Source organism: Chlorocebus sabaeus, chromosome 11 (genome assembly GCF_047675955.1).
Source record: "Chlorocebus sabaeus isolate Y175 chromosome 11, mChlSab1.0.hap1, whole genome shotgun sequence".
In the NCBI taxonomy this organism is placed as follows: Eukaryota; Metazoa; Chordata; class Mammalia; order Primates; family Cercopithecidae; genus Chlorocebus; species Chlorocebus sabaeus.
Window position 1 is genome coordinate 94,824,538 of NC_132914.1, and position 15,996 is coordinate 94,840,533.

Here is a 15,996-nt window from a genome sequence, read left to right on the forward strand (position 1 = left end):
AATGGATAGCATCGATTAATTCCAAAGATTTATTCTCAGTTATACCATAGAGTCATTTGCATTCCATCCATTTATCTGGTAAATTAGCCACTGATAATCATAATTATGACCCTTAGGTACAATAAGACAATGAAATGCCTCCTGAATTATTAAAAAGTGTTAATTTATGTCTACTCTGTATGCAGTTTTTGAGTATTTTACTGCATTTCCACTCACTGAAAATTGGTTACCTATACATATGATAGATACATAAGATTAAATTTTACTCACAGTAATATTTCATTAGAAGAAATTCCTATTCCTAGTGTTGAGCAAATGTGGTTATGTTATATACACATTTCCTCTAGATTTCTGTTTGATATACATGATCTTGACTGACTTGCTTGTTAGCTTTAGGTAATTACTTAAGAAAAATAATGCCAAGCATCTGCCTGATAATTTGTTATGAGCCAACATTGTCACATACATTAATTTATTTATTATATGAGCCCCCAAAGGCATTATTACCAGTATTTTATAAAATAAGCCTCAGGAAGCATAAGTGGTTTGCTCAAAGCTACATAGCTAATAAGTGGCAAAGAGGAGACACAGGTCCATCTGTCCAAGTCAAGAACTTTTTCCATCAAGGCGCAGCCATGTTGGAAACTAGTCTCCTAGCATTTATGTCAGGGCGTTTCAGCAAGCCTTGGGCCTCTCCACATGTAGGCCCACCTAGCAGTGTTTCTTTTTAGAGCTTGTCCAAGCAGGTAATATCAGCCAACAAGCCAGAGATCCAGAAAACTTGTAATCCTGATTATCTGTGCAAAGGGATAATGTTTCCCATAATACATTGCATTCCATCAACTTGGAGAGAGGTACACAGAATGCATCCTTTTGTAGAGGCTGCTTTATTTATTCTACAAGCCAGACCATGATAGAGTAGTACTCTTTGTAACAGCCTTTTACCATAGGTAAGAATGGTAAGCTTTGAAAAAAAAATACAGGTATAGACATTCTCCATTTACCTTGGATACAAAACAAGTTTTCTGCCTTTGTCTGATAAAAACAACAGGCAGTGCCCACTCTAAAAAGGCAATGTGAAATAAGAGAGAACTCTGAATGGGCTTAATAATCACCTCCTGCTTTTTAAAAAAAATTCTAATCAGAAATCTGTTTTTAAACAAGCTGCCCTAATGTGAATAAATGACATAGCAAAGTCATTACCTTGACATCCTCCTATGAAAAGCAGCAAAAGAAGGTAGGGGCCATCTTTGAGGAAGAAAGACCTTTCCCATTAATATTAAATAATTATTTGTAAGAAACAAATGATGTCTGAAGGTAGGACTGATCTAGAGAAATTGGAAACATTAGAGCAGGTTTCAACTTTTTCATGAGATATTACTGATACTGAATGTAAATTTCCAACCAGAATAAAGCTGATAACAAAGCAATACTACATTCATTCATTCTGGAATATTAAAGAGAAATGGCTTCTGTATATATTAACCCACTTATAATTATTTCTGACATGTTGAGTGTACTGGAGACAGAGAGAATAGAGGGTGATTGGGAGAAACGAATTTTTAATGGTATGTCAGTCTTCAAAGATTTGAATGAGTCGTCCCAGAAATGATCATTCTTTAAGTATGACATTGCCACTTAATAAACGAACAGAGAAAATATTGAAAGGAATTCTGTCAACATTCTGGAACGACTGTAATTTTGCACAATCAAGCAAAATGACAAGATCAAGCTTGATGTCATGCTATATGACTTGTAATTCTGTGAAATTATAAAACTTATGAACAAAAGGGAATGAGAAATGTGTAGCATTGACGTGGGAGCAGCAGGGAGATGAGGAGCCTGAGATTCCAGTTCTGTCCCCTCTGACCTTGCTGATATGCAAATTGTTTCATTATGTAAAAAATAGCAGGAGTGAAACAATCAAGGTTTCCTAAGAAAAGAATTTCCAGTTTCACCACAGAAAAGATAAGTTTTGCATTTGGAACATCTGAGAGCATCTGAAGTGTTGTCTCATTAAAATTTATGATCATCAGAATTAATTCACATTCATTTCTTTAAGAACCAAATCACCTGGGTTGGATTTGTGTGTGGAATCATAAGAAAAGGATAATGAGAAATGACAGCAGGTCTATGGAGTAGCCAACGAGAGACACTGGGTAGATGTGACCTTTTTTAAACTTTCCATTTGATATTTGGAGATTATTTGTTAGACTTCGTATATGATATGAAATAAGGAGTATCCTTTCTAAAACTTAAAAGATCTAAATGTCGTTAAGAGACCTAAACATGCAACAAAAAGAAAGATGAAACTGCCACAGAAAATAGTAATTTTGTAGTTTGTTCAGAAAATCTGAAAAACACATTTGATGGACCTCAAGCAGCTGGGGTGGAGGGAGTGGGGCATTGAGTAGCAGCAGAAACAGCTGCAGCTAATAATGTTTGTTGAAGATACTGGAGATAACGCTGTGACTGACACTGTGCTTAACATAGAAAGTCTAAATATCAGATAACTTCCCCACATAGTTACTGCAACAGTCCATTCCCTTTGCTAGGGAAGCCTCATCCTCTCCAGTGAAACCAGGTTACCTTGTTTAGCTCTTCACAGTCTTTGTTCTTCACATCCCCCTGGTTGTCTGTGCCAATAATTCACGGTTGAGGTTGCTGACATCTCTTGCCAGTAGAAGTCATGTGTGTCTTTCCCTGTGTTTCCATTTTCCTTCTAATCAGTTAATTGCTGTGAAGAATTTATTTCTTCTCTAACACTTCAGCTGTCTCCTTTTACCCCCACTGGTTGTAATTCTAAAACTGCTGCTCACTCTGTGAGACTTTCGGCAGAAGGCTGTCTCTGGGACATGCCGTCCCCATCTAGAGACCTGGAGACTGATGATTGCTGAGATCCCATGTCAGAATGAGAGTTTTCTGGCCAGGTGCAGTGGCTCACACCTGTAATCCAGCACTTTGGGAGGCTGAAGCAGGTGGATCACCTGAGGTCAGGAGTTTGAGATCAGCCTGGCCAACATGGTGAAACACCATCTCTATAAAAATAAAAAAATTAGCTGGTGGTGCATGCCTATGATCCCAGCTACTCAGAAGACTGAAGCAGGAGAATCGCTTGAACCTGGGAGGCAGAGGTTGCAGTGAGGAACCTAGGTGGGGCAGTTAGGATTCACATTGAGACACATTGATTGTGCCTTGTTTTCAGTCTACTCTCTTTGTCCCTGATGAGGCTACACACCAACGCCTTTATTCAAAACTTTAATTCTTGATCAAGCCACTATCTATATACATCAAAACTTTCTTTCTTTGAGGATTGCCAAAGAATATCTGGTCCCTGAGGTACTAGGAAATGAGGCAAAGGTGTCTCTCTTCACTGCTAGCTCCTTGGGGACCAGCAAACGGCTCTCAAGTTCCACGGTGGCCAAACTGGAAAAAGGCAGTTCAGTGCATCCTGGGAATATCCAGGCGAAAGTGTGAGATTTACCTAGAATAGCTTCTGGGCCTCTGGGGTTTTCACACTGTTTTTGGTGAAGGTGTCCATTTTAGAACTGAAGCAAAAAGGTTTCAATCCATTCCGTTTTCTTTGTATAGCATTTACCCAATACCTCCATGCAAGTGGGCACTCAGTAATTAATTTTCTCCTAGTCCTTGCGTTACACTTTCTTTGGGATGGAAATTTCTATTTTATGCTCCAGAGTAGCCATGTCTAACTCATCCATGTCTAACTGACCTCAAAGAGTTGGGACTTAAACATCAGCCTAAGCACTCAGATTATCGAGAAGTATGCATAGAAAATGGACAAACTGAAGATATGGACAATTCTACTGATGTTTAGTTGCACAATTGTTAAAATTGCATCACTGCCATCAAGGTCAATTTGACTTAAGTAACTCTACTTAGAAATATGAATTATGATATAAAAACAATTAAGCAAGCGATACTTTTATGTTATTTAAAACCTTGCTGTATAGGAAAAGCTACTTTTAGGCCAGCCGCAACGGCTCACACCTATAATTCCAGCGCTTTGGGCAGCTGAGGTGGGAAGATTGCTTGATCTCAGGAGTTTGAGAGCAGCCTGGGCAACATAGCGAGACCTCATCTCTACTAAAAATACAAAAAATTAGCCGGGCATGGTGGCATGCACCTGTAGTCCCAGCTACTTAGGAGGCTGAGGCAGGAGGACCCCTTGAGCCCAGGAGGTTAAGGCTGTGGTGAGCTGTGATCATACCACTGTACTCCAGCCTGGATGACATAGAGAAGCCTGTCTCAAGAAAAAAAGAAAAGAAAAAAAGACTACTTTTAGTTTGTTAGGTGATAACATTGTAAACTCCAATGACTTTTTAGGTGGTCTGTCACAATCTGTAATTTGTCTATGTTCTTGAAAATAGGGGGAATAAAATTATTTGTGAAAATATGTCTCAGTGAATTTTTAAAGCCAAATTGTCTCTGTGATGAAAGGATTTCCTGTGAGAACAACCAATTTTTCTTACATCTGTGTTAATACTTTCACACTACAATGTCAAATTTTAATTTTTAATGCTTAGTTGCAACTGAAGGCTAGTCTATATAAACCAAATATAATAATAACAAGAGCTCATATTTATCAAATGCTTGCTATGTGTCATGCACTGGGGTAAGCATTTTATATGGATTAATTTATTTAATCTTCACAATACTAAACTGTAGTACAATTTTCATTCCCATTTTAGATAATGGAACTAAGTCATAGAGAAATAAAACAACTTATCTAACCTGGAATAAGTAGCGTCAGGATTTGACCTCAGTAGGCCTGATCCCATGAGGTTACATTTAGGTACAAGCTCTACTCTTAGACCCAATTTAATCATTTTTATTCTTACAGTTCCTTTCTTATGTGACATTTTTCACATTTACAAACATCTTAGAATGTAAGTGTTGAAAGGTGTAAAGGAAATCCTGAATGAGATTTAGAAGAATGAATGAGTGAGAAATAGAAGAATGAGCCTGTCGGATGGACAGAGTAGTTTACAGAGTAAAGTCCTAGTTCCACTAGGCATGTTAATTCCACTCATATAGGAAGGAAAGAGCCAATGTAAAAACACCACCTTTTAATTTAAATCTGTATGCATAATGATATGCCAGTTTCATCACTGTGTCTAGGCCAAGCACGGCACCATCTAAGAAAGTACGGATGCTGGAGCCAGACTGCGCAGATTCAAATCCATCTCTACCATTTACTATGTGATCCAGGGCAAGTTACTTGCTGTCTCTGTAATCCTGTTTCCTCATCTGTTAAATTGGGCTAACAGCATCTGTCTTACAGGGTTGTTGAGTGATTAAATGAGTTTCTATACACAAAGCATTTAGGACAGTACCTGGGCCATAGTCAAGTACCATAAGGATGTTTGCTAGTTCATTATCATTACCAGCACCAGCACCAGCACCAGTACCACCACCACCACCACCACCACCACCACCACTATCATCATTATCATCAATATGTGACTAAAACATGTTTGGCAACAATTATATTTATATTTATATTTAGATATTCTCAGGGCTTTCATATAGAAAAAGAAGATATAAAATTCAACTGATCTTAGATGAACTTTGCTAAACAAGGCAATTAGAGCAACTAGATTTCTTTTATTTTATAATTTGAGTGACACTTTAAAAAATTGATCAGCCAGATGTTGTCATGACTTCATCTGAAGTTGGAAGTTTGCACCCAGCAAAAGGGGATTTGATGTATAAATTGCATGACTATCAAACTGAAACAGAGTGACTGAACACTTATCTTGAAAATCTGAAGTTGGGATTGGCAAAAAAAGAAAAGTAATGAGCTGCTCCCATTTGCAAAGTTCAAGTGATTATGGAAAATGGGTTTGCATTTGGCCTAATTAATTTATTTTGGGGTGATACTGATAGAAGTAAGTGTACCTCGTGGATAACAGTTCTGGTAGATTCCCACACAGTTAAACCTTTGCTTCTGCTTTCTTCAATGAATCGAAATGCATGCACTCTGAAGCCCTCTGACAGCATTCACAGGGGTGAAACAGGCTTTATTCCTCCAATGCAATTTAGTCCAACTCTGCAGCTCACCTGTGGGGAAGGCTGGCAAAATTCCAAAGGTGATTAGTGTCATTTCTATTATTTCACAGGGTGGAGTGTGTTTGGATGGATGGAAGGGAAAGCCTATAATTTCATGGCTGTTAGTAGAACGTTTCTGCTAAACCACTTTTTATCTAAAACGTTCAAGATGAGTCAAGGGCACGGTATTGTCACCAGAATCGAATGCACCCGTAGATGTTACTAAATCTTAACTGATCAAGTCATAAAAATGTAAATATTTCCTCCAAAACGTTGATTACCTTTTAACTCATTTGTGAGTGTGTGTGTGTGATCAAAATCATCTTTTTAATTATTTAAACTCTGTGGATTTCTCTGTTAATATAAGATTAGCATTGCGAGCTTAACCTGGACCAGTTAGGAAAAGGTATTGAAATTGCATTTTAAAATTGTGCCACCACTGTCTTGTTTAGGAAGAATGACTTGGGTAAAACCAAATGTTGAGTTATCAAGTATTTTGGTACCCATATTCATCATCTGCTGTAAGTGTAAGCATCTTCTCATTCTTATAGATTCTTTGAATTACATTCTAAATGACTACCATGTCAATGGATTAGAACAACAATCATGTCATGCTTTTTTGTTGTCATGGGTCATTTTCGTCAAATGTTCAGTAATTTCACTGCACTGTGTAATTAGGTGAAGAAACTCCACCCGAGCATCCATGGGTCAGCTATGTGGACTCTAGCTGCCAAAGGCGCTTCTCCTTCTGAACAGAGCGCTTTGCTCAGCCAGTGTAGACATGGCCTGATAAACAATGGAACTTCTCCCTTGCGAACTGGAGTTTGGATTGATCTAATTATTTAACTCAAAAATGTACACAGGTTTGATGTGTGGTTAAAATGCCTGCCTTTTAGTGAAACGAGAGCTTAAATTGACAGTACTGTGAAGAATTCTGTAATTTATAATGAACTCGAAAGGCAGTAGCATTCACCGTTGCAAAAGCTAATCAAGGGACTATCAAATCAAAGTTTTCACATGAGTTTAAATATCTGTGGCAGGGAGGTTGTTCATGCAGATTTTTATCTGTCAGGTCTTAACACTAAACCTGCCAGAGTGCAACATGGTCCTGTCACTTTTAACCAAGATGTCACATATATTGTGGGAAACACGCTGCTCTGCATTTTTTCTAGGATTTTACTGGGAAAAGCAAATGTAAAATAAAGTTTTTTGTTGTTGTTGTTTGCTTGTTTTGTTTTTTTTTTTAAACACTGCATTTTTATTTTGCAGATTCTCAGGATGATGGAGTGAGTGATGGAATAGGTTGCTAACTGTAGTTACTCCACTCAGCGCAGAATGGCCGCGGGGAAATATAATCAGACATGCCCAAAGAAGTCTGCTTAGGGTGAAACAAATACCTTTGAGGTTTAAATCAGGTGTGTAAAGAATATTGCAAACAAGATTTGTTTTTTGTTTTTTGTGGTTTTTTTTGCATTTGTGTTTGTCAAGAAAAGTAGAAAGGCTGATACTTCTTGCCTGTTTTTCCAACTCTTTTAATGCTACAAAATACACCCCAAATTTAACCCATTTTCTCTCCTAGGATTTGATATACCCTATTTACTCCCTTGAAGGTCCTCTATTTCATCAAAACTTTAGATTTTAAAAGCATGACTGTAGATTTTTATATTCAAAAAGATTTTGATTTTGGAGATATTTTAAAATTGGGAATTGAACTCAGATAGGCTTTACCATTTGTCTATTTCCTTAGAAGAATAAATACTATTTACAGTATAGGAGTTAGCTGCCAGAAACCTAAGAAAGTTATGTTCAAATTATTTTTACAAATAGATGTTCACATCACCTTTAAACAGTTGTTAAATGGCTCAGAAAAATCAAGCAAAGTTAACATTTTTTAAAAAATACAAACCACATTTCTTTACAGGATGAGGTTGTGCTTAATAACCTATGCTTAATTCATTCAGAAACTACATGATTTTTGTTGCTATATTTTGTTAGAAAGGAAGGAGAGACTGTTTCTACAGGTGTCATAGAAAAATCAATACTGAGCCAAGGATTATTGGATCCCATAGAACCATGGAGGCGTGGCAGTGAAATTCTCCCAAAGGTGAGTAGGGGCATTGATTTCCCTTCCATGCCTGCAGAAATATGACACAATGAACAGAGGCTAAATTTGGACAGGAAATAAGTCTGATTTGAAACTATACTGTAAAAAAAATAGTGATACCTTATTTTCAAACAAATTAATGAGAAAATGTAAGTAGAATTTCAACATATGCATTTTTCTTATTTATTTTCTTAGATTCTTTTCTTTATCCTCTTGAGTACTTTTGAAAAATAAACCCCCAAAACTGGACTCCTTGACTGATATTTTATCTGTAATTCAGATCCTATGATTTCCACGTGGAATACTTGCATTATACGATATAAAAGAGTCTCTCTCAAACCTATAACCAAGAATGCAGCAACCCGTCAGTTTCTAAAAAAAAACATATTACCTACATAATCGCAATCACACTTACAGATATGAGCCCATCACTAACCTTCCTTATTTAAGCTATGTATTTTTCTAGCTAATTTGTGCTATAATTTTTAGACACAAACTTGCTTGTTTACATATTTTACAGTTTCTTCTAGATTTCTTAAAGCTAAAAAACTATACATAACATATTGGTTGTTTGACTGCATTGCTTAGCATTCCGTCCATGCAGGCAGACGGTGTTCCTAGGTTTGGAAATATAAATCCCATGGGAAGTCAGCCGAAGAACATTTTATGCATCACTTATCCTGTTACGAGCCCTGTGCTGTTCTGTCTCTCTATAAGGTAAGAGATTTATTGTGAGTTGGCTTCCAGAAGTAGAAAATGTTGTATGCTAATGGATGTTGCTTCAAAGTGGCTTCTGGAGCTCATATAGAAATTGTTTTATAAGCAAAAGAATAATTGGAACAATTCAAGTTACGCACACACTCGTGTTCATCTGTCCCCAGGTAGCATTTGGTTGTTCTATCCTGGGATCCACATTCTATAATATTATCTTTCTCATGTGAAGTGAGATGGTAAATTGTTCATTTTTATAATGAATTTGAGCAGAGTAGAAGATTAAGGAAAATAATTTAGGCCTCAAAGTAGAAAATTGAAAAATTACCATCTTGCTTTGTCTGGGATAGATATACTTTGAGTATATCTATCTATTTAGTTTACTAAAACTAAACTTTGAGTTTTAGTAATTTGTGGGATCAAAAATGGATTATAAGAAAATTAAGCCAGGTGCAGTGACTCACACCTGTAATCCCACCTACTTGGGAGGCTGAGGCTGGAGGACCCCTTGAGCCCAGGAGTTTGAGGCTGCAGTGAGCTATGATTGTGCCACTATACTCCGGCCTGGGTAGCAGAGACCACATCGCTATAAATAAAATAACATTAAAAGATAGTTAAAATATAAAATGCTAGCACATTCACAGTAATATAGAAACCTTAGTATTTTTTTTAGATTTTTGCTTTCTGCTGACCAGTCAAAAATTCTTACTTTTTTTCTTCTTCTGAACTTTCAGACTGGCTGAAACCACAACGGGTGTTTGCAATCTGCACTCTAACTTTGGATCACCTGGTTAATACTCTGATTCTGATTATTACCAAAGACAATATTCTCTAAAAGATATTCTCTATAAGAAGGATGCTCCTGCATTATTAATAACATCACAGGGAAAATGCAACATTTTGGATGTCACATCTGATAAGGTGAGATTTTATGTCTCTTAAGATGTGATTTCATATGATTGTACTTATGACTATCCCAGCCCCATGGAAGTTTTCATTTATCCATTCGGTGTAGAAATCTATAATATAAAGCTTCATATACAGTTATTTAAACTGTGATCTAAAAGCCAGGCTATTGAATATCTTTTGTTTATGTGTAAGTCACATTCTTTTTACTGTTTTTTTCTATCCTTGGCATCTTAGAAAAATATGACTCAGTACACCATACAGCATATTTAAATTAAAATATAAATTGTGTACATCATTATTCTTATGTGGGGGCGGGGAGGCTGGGAAAGGCATGCTATTCTGTAACCCTGGACAAAATTTGACTTTTGATGTGTGAATTCTTAAATGTGCACAAACCAAAGACAATGGCATACATACTTTGACACGTTCTGAAGTTAAAAGAGGACATGAGGATTGTATGATAAGTGGCAGCCTTGTGTCTACTGTTGTAATAATATAATGTCTGCATGAGAAGAAAAAAAGTACAAAAAACAATGGCGAGATGATGGAGAAGCTGACCATAAGTAAAATTCCAGGTACCTGTTGATGCAATATGAGGATACTAAAATATCTAGCCCTCTATGTATGCTGTATATCCTGTAATCCATCAGAATGGAGGCACTGTCTTCAAGTCCAAAAATATCAGTGTGTTCAACACTGCTACCCTGTATGCTATATTAAAATCTCTCATAACATGTAAAATATATATTATCCATGTCTGAGCAACGTGATATAGCCATTCTCTCTTTGGGTTAAGCATATCTTATGATTTTCCTAAAATGTCGTGAAGATAAGCATCTACTAGATAATTTGTGATTTGATAATATCATGACTGTCTGAGGGGAAGTGGCAATTAATGGAAGCATAATTATCTTCAATGTAAAGAAGGTCTGGGATGCTGACTTTGGGGAACACAGTGTCTTTGGCTCCTTAGCATTTTCTTGATTTGCTTTGTTGTCATCCTTCTGGTTCTTTCTGGATCCATCTCTCTTTTGTTTCCATTTGAATCCTCTATTGTATTCCAGTTGGCAGTTAAAGAACAGAAACACAGTAATAAGACTGAGTGGCTACATTTTCCCAGTGCCACCAACTGGGAGTTAAGCTGACTAACATTTTGAAAGCCCAGCCCATTTCATTCACAGCAGGATGGCAGGTAAAAGCATTTCTGTATTAAAGTATACACTTTGTTTCTTCAGGTTCTTGGTCTAATTTTTCTTGTTTGCCAGTTGGGGGGAGAAATGAAAGTAGGTTGGGGATGAAATGCCTGGGGTATTTAATCAAATGCCCAGCAACTCCTGATTATAGGATGCAAAAATTTCACTTTTGAGGATTAACTATGGTGGATTTTTTTTCAACCCAAATGGGTGTACCCTTCTCTCCAGCATGTTATGGGGCTACTTTCTACCACTGCCAAAATAGAATGTAGTAGAAGAAGTCCAAGTAGTTTTAATAATAACTCCTGGGTTATTAAAAATTAAATATCTGGGATAAAAAAAATCCCATTAAATGTACATGTTTGTGAAGTACCTCAAAACATTTTGTTTTACAAAATTTTACATGTCATTATTTGCTCCTACTAGAACAAGAAATTGAGAATGGGTTTCACAGTGTTCTATTAATTTGATTACTGTGTCCTAAGTGGTAAGTATAAACCTCCTTATGTATTTTGTGAAGCTCACTTAATCAAGCAAATATTAAAAAGCACATTATCATATTACTATGCTGATCCTTGACCTTTTGGCTTGTCACTGTCTTGTGTTGAATGTCTTTTTCTCATGTGCATGCAGATGAAGCTTGGGGACAGAAAGAGTGAGGAAAAGCATTAGCCCTGCTCCCTGAATAGTAATGGGCTGTGGAATTGTCTTTTTGGAGGGGATTTCCCCTGGTAACAGTGAAATTGGGATGAATATTATCAGTTTTTATTGACATTGAATGCATTTTTAAGGAAGCTTAGATCACTTTATAAGAGTCATCTTGGATGAGTGAATGCAATACACAGTTGCAGTAGGAAGACTAAAGTTCTGAGATGGGTCAGATGAGAGTGATAATATCATAACTCATTTTATGAATGAATCAAAAAGTTCCTTAGCTGGTGCCCACATACTCATATATTGAAATAAATTTTACAAAGCCTCTTCTTTCCCTGGAGTCTGCACATGTGCCATCTTACCATGGAATATAAACCTGCTTTGCCTGGTTTTATATTCTATGACCATCCTGTAGATATTTCTTATCAGATTAGATCAACAGTTAACAGAGAATACAGTGGAAAAGTAAAATAACATTTCCAAAGTTTTAGCCAGAAAAATATGAATAATTAAAGATGAATGCATGTGCATGTTATGACTGTACCTAGGATCTTTTCAAGGGCTTGAGGTCCCTCTGTCTCAGTAATTAGACAAATTCTGTAGCCAGTTTGGCCTCAACCTGACAAAGATTTTCTATTTATAAATGTCCTTTGGGTCCATGAGGAATTTTGGACACTCATTTATTTTCTAAAGAGAGGTTCAAAATCAATAAGTTCAAAATATTTCAAAGTTGCCATGCACTTCTCTGTTTAAGTATAGCAGCACTGCCATGGATATAACCAAAATCATTCAGACACTGAACAGGGCAACTCCACAGCACTCTGGTACACTAAATTACCCTCTCATTGTCTAATAACATGAGGCCTTTACATTTGTTTAGTGCTTTCTGGTTTTCAAAACCCTTTCCCAAGATAGTCATGAATGAGGATAAAATTTAGAGAGGTAGGGCACAAGGATGATTTTTTCTTTTTTGGCATTTCTTTTTCTAACTTGTTAAATGAAAAATGCTAGAGAATAAAATGTGTTTTGTTTTTTAATCAAAGAAACACATACAATGTGAATTAGAGCATAATTGTCATGGTGAGGAGAAGGGAAAGGAGGCAGTCACCCTTCAGCTACTGTGGTTTGTAGGCGTCCACTATGCTATGTTAATAAGTTTACAGCTCAAAAGAAGGCTCTACCATTTCTCTCTAATGTGACATAAAGTTAATAGACCCCTTGAACAGATATGTCTTTAAATATGAAGATCAGTGATCCATGGTTCAGGTCAAATACCTGCTCACACATACTTACTGAGCATACTAGTCCAAATTTTTCAATGAAGTAATAATACAAATAGAGGAGGGGAGAGAACAAGGACTCCTTGGGTCTAGGGGTGTTTCCCCAAGCAAGTTTCAAACAAAATCATTTTTAATTGGAAGCTTTGTGATTTAGCTTAGAAATTCACTCTATTCTGTTATGATTATTTTACTATTTTTAGAAGTTTTAATAATAAGGGGCTTTGGCTTCCTTGCTACGGGAATCTAGAATATTGATGTATGTATGAATGTGGGTAATATGATGAAAATATTACCATTTAAGTTTGATGCACAAATATGGTGGTTGAACCAGAATTGGACCGGTTCGCATTCCTGCTCTACCACTTATTAGCTGTATAAACAGTGTCTAAACCCGCTTCTTCACCTACAAAATGAGGAAAGTAAAGGAAAGTAATCATACCCATCCCCAGAGTGGTTGTAAAGATTAAACAGGATAATGAATATAAAGCCTATGTTAAGAGGTTGATGAGTCTTAGCAATGATCTTTAATATTGTTGTTATTTATTGCCTGTCTTTGCATGTATACACATATCCTCTATATACAGTTTTTCTGTATTCATTATGATTCAAAAAATGTTGCCTAAAATTACCTAATAAAAATATTAAAGAAAATTGTGTCAGGCGATCGTGGTAACTACAGAAACTGGGAAAAACGTGAAAAGGCAGTACCTTCCGTCAGCATTACCAGCCTTTCTTGAGAAGGTACACTCTCTCCTTATTTGCTCTGTCTGTTTTTCTCTACTGCTAAGACCTCCTTTCAATAAGGACCTGAAATTCATCCACACAAAGATCTAGATGATTGAGAACATTTGAGGTGCTGCCCTTGTGAAGGTCACTGACCTCTTATTAAGGGTCAGATACTAAGTTGATGAGGTTTCAGGCATCGGTAGCAGCTGGAGACATTTGTTTGACAGTGTGATCTACCCCTTGCCTTCAGGAGCTCTCCTCAGAGTGGTAATGGTTAAGTGGGCCAACAGGTAAGGTTAGTTCTGCTGCTGAAGGTGCCTGCTGGGGCTCTCTATGGGGTTTGTCTGACATCCTCAAAGGCTGCCTCTGTCTCTAAGCCTAGGGCCATTTAGGAATGTCTGTCAGCTTTTTCAATTTTTTTTTTTTCTTTTCTCCCATTTATATCTGTGGGTTTTGTATCTAGTTATACCTTAAAGACAACTGTAATCCTTTGAACATTTTTTCCTAATATTCTTTATTTTTGGATATACATCAATTGTTTTTTTTTCTTTCTACCCACATCCCATCCATATTCTCATTCTTGGTTGTCCATTGTATTTCTTTCAGAGATCTGTATTCATAATTTAAAGTGTTTCACATATCTGACTATTTTTCTAAGACGTTCTCCTGAAATACTCTTTTTTAAAATGTAACTTGTTTCACCTGTATTTTCTGTACCCATATTTTGGGATTTGAATGATTGCGTTCAAGTTTAAGGTACGCCTTCACTAGGAATGTATGCTTAGAAAACCATTTAATTTCTCAGCTGAGTTTATCAGAGGTAGAAATAGAAGACTCTGCCCATAGTATTGTAAAAATCAAATCAGATCAAAGTGTTTTGTAAACTCTAAAATGATGTAGAGGTTTTTATGTTTTCTTTTTCTTTTCTTTTCTTTTCTTTTTTTTTTTGAGACAGAGTCTCACTCTGTTGCCCAGACTGGAGTGCAATGGCACAGTCTTGGCTTACTGCAGCTTCCACCTCCCAGGTTCAAGCAACTCTCCTTCCTCAGCCTCCCGAGTAGCTGGGATTACAGGTGTACAACACCACTCCTGGCTAATTTTTGTATTTTTGTAGAGACAAGATTTCACCATGTTGGCCAGGCTGGTTTTGAACTCCTGACCTTGGGTGATCTGCCTGCCGTGGCCTCCCAAAGTGTTGGAATTACAGGCGTGAGTCATCATGCCCGGCCTATGTCTTCTTTTTACTTATTACAGCTAGCCCCTCATGCATGTTTTTAAAAAGATGGGCATGAAGAGACACATGATGTTTAATAATTTGTGAAAGAAGTGATAGGATGATCTCTCTTTTGACATTTTTCCCCATTACCTGAAAGAACTATTCTGTGCATTCCTATGATATGGCTGTCAATTGCCTTCTCCCAGCATTATATAATTCAGCACAGAGAGGAGAATTTTCTCAGATGTAAATGAAGAGAAGAAACTTCTGCTGGTAAACAGAAGCAGCCTGTCCTGCTGCTTTGGGTCACATCCACAAACTGTTTCTCAAAGGGTTCAGATCCTTTTTGAGAACATCAGTCATGGATTCATGAGCATCAGTCCATGATTCAGGGACTGAAATCAGGAGGCACGAGTGCTTCAGGATCCTCTACACAAATGAGGGATGATACAAGTTAATATTTATCGAGGAGATACTATGCATAAGACATTTCAAATAATAATGACTGCTGACTTGAGGTTTTTGCTAGACACTGCATAGGCACTGAACTACAGATTTTATCCAAGTTATTTGATCCTTAAACCACTCAGTGATACTGGGATTATTACATCCACTTAACAGTTGAGGAAACTGAGGGTGGTCTGACACCAAAGCCAATATTTATTGGATTTTCCCCCAGGATCCTGAGATGCAGATATTATGATGTTCGTTTTGCAGCTAGAGCCATTGGGACACAGAGTGTTTCAGTAACTTGTCCACATAGCTCTATGTGGAAGAGCTGCAATCCCAATCAGGTCGACCTGACCCTAAACACTCCACTGCACTAACTTGCTGAATATTTCTAATCTTGGGAAGAATCTTTCTTTTAGTTTTCTTTTAATTAACAATCAACTATGGTTGATACTTTCATAAGATAGAATACAATTGAATTACTAGAAAAATAAAATTAAAACCGAGACATACAAAACAGAAACTCAATTTTCTATTATTAGATTCAACAAACATAAAATTACTCTGCCACTTTGCTGTAGGTGTTTCTAAATGATTGCTCACAATGTCTGTGCCTATTTTGTGGTGGACCAGTAACAAAACTGCTGGACTCAGCAGCCAGCCACAGACGAGACTTTGAGGAGC

At 36.9% G+C, this 15,996-nt stretch overlaps 1 protein-coding gene across 18 annotated transcripts in view; it reads left to right on the forward strand.

Annotated features, from left to right (window-relative positions):
- Positions 1-15,996, forward strand: part of LOC119623841 (uncharacterized) — a 147,797-nt gene that overhangs the window by 21,554 nt on the left and 110,247 nt on the right. For 15 of the 18 annotated variants that reach the window (XR_005239894.2, XR_012094568.1, XR_012094569.1 and 12 more), the window contains 5 exons: positions 7,339-7,484; positions 8,065-8,173; positions 8,778-8,890; positions 9,619-9,805; positions 10,858-10,985. The gene's annotated coding sequence lies outside the window, so the exon portion shown is untranslated. The remainder of the gene's footprint in view (positions 1-7,338; positions 7,485-8,064; positions 8,174-8,777; positions 8,891-9,618; positions 9,806-10,857; positions 10,986-15,996) is intronic. The other 3 variants (XR_012094567.1, XR_005239895.2, XR_005239890.2) reach the window with 2 other exon arrangements.